We start from the raw sequence: 6,659 nt of genomic DNA, 5'->3' as shown, positions 1-6,659 counted from the left end.
CATATTTTGATTTCCATGAAATCATTTTTCTCATCTGAAGGCATGCAACTTTAATATGATGATACATTAATTACATTCCATTGAAATGTTTAAAGATATAAAATAGCCCATGACATGTATGTTCATTTTACATTACACCTTTTATGCAACAAAGATAAAAAGTCTTCACAGAAAGTAGTATGCAATCTAACCTATATTACATACGAATGTATGTAATATTTTTCTTGTTTAATTATCCCCGCCGATGGAATCGGGAGGGAGGGGGATATAGTTTTGGCGTTGTCCGTCCGTCCTTCCGTCCGTCCGTCCGAATTTCGTTTCCGGAGTAGTTCTCTGCAACTACTGGCTGGAATTCAACATAACTTTATGGGAATCATTAATATCGGCTTGTTCCGGTCAAACACTTTAACTCAGAGTTATGGCCCTTGATTAGTTATGTAGTATGCATAAAGAGTAAAAATCGTTTCCTCACTACTTCTCTGCAACTACTGGCTGGAATTCAACGAAACTTGATGGGAACCTTCAATACCAAGAGGAGATGCGCATATCGTCGCCTTGTTTCGGTCAGACACTTAAACTCAGAGTTATGGCCCTTGATTAGTTAAGCAGTATGCATATGGAGTGAAATCGTTTCCGCGCTACTTCTCTGCAACTACAGGCTGGAATTCAACGAAACTTAATGGGAACCTTCAATACCAAGAGGAGATGTGCATATCGTCGGCTTGTTCCGGTCAGACACTTTAACTCAGAGTTATGGCCCTTGATTAGTTATGCAGTATGCATATAGAGTAAAAATCGTTTCCGCACTACTTCTCTGCAACTACTGGCTGGAATTCAACGAAACTTGATGGGAACCTTCAATACCAAGAGGAGATTGCGCATATCGTCGCCTTGTTTCGGTCAGACACTTAAACTCAGAGTTATGGCCCTTGATTAGTTATGCAGTATGCATATGGAGTAAAAATCGTTTCCGCGCTACTTCTCTGCAACTACTGGCTGGAATGATGAAACTTTATGGGAATCTTCAATACCAAGAGGAGATGCGCATATCGTTGCCTTGTTCCGGTCAGACACTTTAACTGAGGGTTATGGCCCTTGATTAGTTATGCAGTATGCATATAGAGAAAAAATTGTTACTGCGCTACTTCTTTGCAACTAATGGCTGGAATTCAACGAAACGTTATGAGAACCTTCAATACCAAGAGGAGATGCGCATATCGTCGCCTTGTTCCGGTCAGACACTTAAACTCAGAGTTATGGCCCTTGATTAGTTATGCAGTATGCATATAGAGCAATTAGCGCTACTTCTCTGCAACTACCGACTGGAATTCAATGAAACTTTATGAGAACCTTCAATACCAAGAATGCCTTGTTGGGGTCAGACATTTTAACTTAGAGTTATGACCCTTGATAACTTAGGCAGTATACAACCAGAGCAATAGTTGTTTCCGTGCTACTTCTCTGTAACTACTGGCTGGAATTCAATGAAAATTTATGGGATACTAAGAGATGTGCATATAGTCGCCTTGTTCCGGTCAGATACTTATAACTCAGATTTATGGCCCTTGATAAGTTATGTAGTATGCATACATCTCATTGGCATTTCCAGATATTACTATTTAACACAAAGTTATGGCTCTGTTATTGCCCTGAATATTTATCAAGTTCAAAGAATATTACTGTTTATACCATGATTAATATATAAATAAAGCCTTATGTCTTCAGTTGTTGTGTTAATAATAACCAGTACTCGGCGGGAGATATAAATTCAACGAATTTGCTTGTTTTGTTTTTTCATTTGTATTTTTCTTATATCAACTGTATGAATTAAGATAGAAAGCTACTCTGAAGATTCGTGCACATTTCGTTATGAAATTTACTACTTTCGATATTCATGTTTGCTTCAAAACGTTCGCAACGGTTTTGGCATGTCATATCCTCTTACATTCTCGTTTGATCCGCAAGTTGGTTTGTATGCAATATCAAAGTAAAATACATATCTACTACCGAAAATGCTTAGAACTCGACCTATTCTTGAAGTTAGAGAACATTCCTGCATAACAGTTTTCTGTAGTTTGCAAACGCATGTCAGCAGCGCAGAGCTCAAAATTCCCTTCCGGACACCGTCTCTTACAACGTGACGTGTGCATTAAGCCACAAACTTTACGATAAAACTGACTTTGTTAGTGATCCCACTGGACTTACATTTCAATGCTATATTTAATATTTGGCTATTACTGGCTTTTTTGCCGAAACAGATGTTCTGCTCAAACTTATTAATACACAGAAAATTTCTCACTTTTTTTTGACAATGATTTGTGCCCGATTCTATAACTTTTAAATCTCACTATAGTCAAGTGACATTTGTTGATTGAGTATCAAAGCTAAACCATTCGATCTAGCATGCATCATAGATGATCGGGTCCATTCTGCTTTAACTTATATTAGAGGCATTTCTTTTATTATTTTATTATCAAAAACAATTTTTCTACCTTATATATTTATTAACTTCTCATATTTTAACCGAGATCATCTACATGACCAGTGTAAATATTTATCAGTTTTGAAAGTATGTTCAATTCTTAAAAAGAAATGGGCAATCTTGTTATAATTACGGCGTTTTTATATGGTATCATAGAACAATTTCATTAAAAAGAACTTTTCAATCACCATTATTATTAGTCAATCATTTAAAACAAAATTACTAATTAAGCTACACTTGACAACGAACAAATGAACATGACGCAATTTTAATATGTTCGACATTACGGGTTTATTTTGAGGTCACAGTGAGCAAAGATTTACGGAAGAGTTTTATTGGAGAATCTTGATTTGGAACTAGTATTTGACCCGAGAGGACATTACTATGGTTGGTATCTCAGGAACGAGGTTGCTACAAGTGTGATCGGTTGCAGTGAAATCAATGAGAGTCAAACACAAGTTATAGATCAAGGTACTCGTATAATTGCTCTAAACTTTTATTTTATAACATCTCAAATTTTAAATACATGTTCAATTATAATTATTATAATTAGTTAGAGATGTTACTTTTAGAATCCCTGACAATACCTCATCAGAACTTTACCTTACAAATGAAATAAAGGGGCGTATTGAAATTCAAATTGCGTTCTCCCTCGGTTCTTTAGTTTGTCTGACAGGGGAATTGAAGAAAGTTGTTTTTAGGTAACAAAATACAATGATATATTCTATGACAATATTGTACATTTCTACAAAAATATAATTAGAAAAGCATTGGGAACTTAATCTTGTTTTACAGTCTTATCATGTCTATCTGTATCCATATCTTAGAATCACCAGTGTTTTTGAAAACCAGGGAAATAGATAATATCTCTGTTGATTTTTTTAAATCTTTTTTTATTTATGAACAAAGTCTCATGGCCCTTAAGGGCATAAGAGTGAACAAACAAAAAATACAACAAATAATAATACAAACATGGCATAGGAGTAAATAAGGAAGATGACTGTGAAATTTCAGCATTATTGCTTTAACAAAAATGGCTATAGAACGTAAGTAGGATTGTTTATATGAAGTACTCTGTTTGATTGCAATGATGAACATAATACTCGTCAAATGATATAAAAATCTAATTACTCGAGCATTTCAAGTTACGAACCCTTGAAATCTTTAAAATTGCATCTTTAAGGTAACTTGAAGCCTAACTCGATACTGATTTACTAGATTTCAATCAGTCTCTATCCAATGGAAGCCCATTATGTGTTTTATCGAAATATATCCCGTTATAAAAAAGTTTTTATTCAATAAAGATCTATCTTGTGCCAAATAATGACTTGTATTTGTATAAATATAAATATTATTTTCCATACTTTTCCTTTACTATGAATATATGGATGAAAATTGTGAATATGATAGTACAAAGATATAAGTTTAATTTAAAGAAATAAATTGAAAGTGGAATAAACGTAAATTCTTAACATAAAATGTGCTTATAAGAGGTTTAAACGTATCGCTATATTTGTTCTTGTATTATAGCTTTCCACTGGGAGGATTAAGTGTATGAATAGTTTAGCTTTTTTCCTTGACAATATTCTTCCTTAACCTGCTGTATTTGAAATTGGAGCAATCAAAAAATCATAGTAAAAATAAACAATGTTAAGCTACCAACAATTTAAAACCTGGCCAGATTCTCTGGGTGTGCAGGGTTATCGTGGCAAATGCTTATTTTGTTTAACATCGAGTTCATCGGAGCTACACTGATTTTCATCGTAGGACTTATTACGTAATCTGAAATAACATAATATTCATTACACTGCAATTTATTGAAAAGTTTGAATTATCATTTCTTTTCATCTCATATTTACAACGATTATTTACAAATATCATGCTACAAAACTAACTAAATATAAAAAGTCTAATGTCATTTTAGCTGTTTTGAATCCTTGCATATACTGTATAAAAATCACAATTAATAGGATAAACATTTAATAATTCATACATACAATGCTGGTTGCAGAATAATTGTCTGGTTATGTAGATTCAGATGTCCCGATGGAACATCACCATGACTATTACCCCTGTAATATGATCCATGTAAAAGTTATTTAGAATAACGGTATATTTTTTTTCAAAAATGGTTATCATCGAATGATTTATTGAAACATATAAAACAACACTCATGAATCTGTTATTTAGCTGTTTATTCCCTTTGAACAGTTGGAAAGCTTGAAAGATCGTTTCTATAAAAATACGGAGGATAAAACATCATATCATTACAACGATTATTTACAAATACCATGCTACAAAGTAGAAAGTACCCTTAAAATCAGTAACTTGCTCAAATGCGCGTGACCAGTTTAATTAAAACCTGCCTGTTAAATATAAAAAATACTTCTTCGCTCAGAAACAATCTTATCATTTTTTCAGTCTCTTGTAAAATTTTATTTATCTCAGTTTCGTGACTAAACATTAAAGTTTAACTTTATTTTAGCCATTTGAATATTTGCTATAATGTATAAAACCATTATTATTAGAAAAACTAAATTATAATTCAGACATACGATGCTTGTTTGGAATAACTTACAATTTTTCATTCTGTTGTCGGCTTGGAGCTTCGCCATCACTGTTTCCTCTGAAATATGTTCAATACTTTAATATAAATAACTATTTTAAATGCTTGTGTTAAATACAAACCTTTCTCTTAAATTATCATATGTATCTTCTCTTAGAAACGAATGTCACAGGGTCAAGTATACATTGTCCGTATTGCTAAGTGCTGAATATTTTTAGTCTGTTCGTGTCTATGCCTGTCTCTGTATATTTATATGTTATTGTCCATGTCCCTTATTGTTTGCGTAGTTATTTCTTGAATTAATATACTCATAGCTCATATCTCATATCCAATAGCCGTTACCTATACATAATAGTACTTTATAACATTTTCATTCTCTTCGATTATCTTTTCTCGCTAATATTTCAATTTCCCGGCTAATCTGCACAACGCACTTAAATTGAGAAATTGTTGGCACAGGCCATTACTTGTCTTTTTACAGATCCCTCTACCCCAGGTCCAGGCCCGGCTTTCACTAACGTTCTCAAACTGAGATAAATCTCAACTTAAGATTGTCTCAATATTGACTGAGATTCTTACTCACCTGAGAAAAATCTCATGTTAGCTTTCACTAAACTTTTTCTCAACATTTGAGAATTTTCTCAACTGAGACTGTTATTTCTCAAGACATAAGCGGCTATCTTAATGTGCCATGTTGATGATCGAGCTTCTATTTCACGAAGTATATCATGTATATAGTTGCTGTTTTGATGTAAGATGAGCAACAGGGAAATATTTGTATATTTATTACATTAAGTAGATCTATATAACAAAAAAATAAACAATAACAAGAACACCAAAGAGCAATTGCAAATGTGTGAACATTTGAATGCTAATGAAAATAAGTTATCAAGAATGAATGTACATCAAAGGAAAACAAACAAAATTCAATAAAACATTTTTAGTATGATTATTGTGACGTCATAATTTCATGACGTCATGAATTAGAGCGCATGATGTCGTCAATATATTACTAAATACATGAAATAATAGAAACTTAATTGCCAAAAAAGTCAAATTATGTTTATTTATCAAAATAACCATGCAGAAAGTAAAAATACCCCTGAGGATAATAATTAAGCTTCACTGAAAAATAATCTGAGACGGCCAAACCTTGTCTCAATATATCTGAGAAAAATCTCAAGTCTTAAGTTGAGATTTTTCTCAATATTTTTTAGTGAAAGTCAAACTTAAATTAATCTCAATCTCAATTTCTGATATGCGAAAAATCTCAGATTTGAGCTGAGATTTTGACTTTGAGAACGTCAGTGAAAGCTTTCCTTTGAGCTGCGACAATCGGCGCCCAACGTGGGGCTGTGACTGCGTCTAGCTCAGAGTTTAATTAGCACTGCTCGGTAGCTTTGTGAAATTCGAGGACGATTTTCAATATTGTGGTGAAGTATGTCACGGTTCAGAACTGTTCACTATTTAGGGAAGATGATGTGTTAGCTGCCGGATAGCTCAGTCGGTAGATCCGCAGAATGGTTATCCGAAGGTCCCGGGTTCGAGTCCCCGTCAGGCTGCACATTTTTCTCACCCTTTGACACGAATTTATCAGTCTTTCAATCTCTT

The sequence above is a fragment of the Ruditapes philippinarum genome, unplaced genomic scaffold (assembly GCF_026571515.1).
Source record: "Ruditapes philippinarum isolate M1 unplaced genomic scaffold, ASM2657151v2 ctg4245_1_1_1_1, whole genome shotgun sequence".
In the NCBI taxonomy this organism is placed as follows: domain Eukaryota; kingdom Metazoa; phylum Mollusca; class Bivalvia; order Venerida; family Veneridae; genus Ruditapes; species Ruditapes philippinarum.
This window is presented reverse-complemented; position numbering follows the sequence as displayed.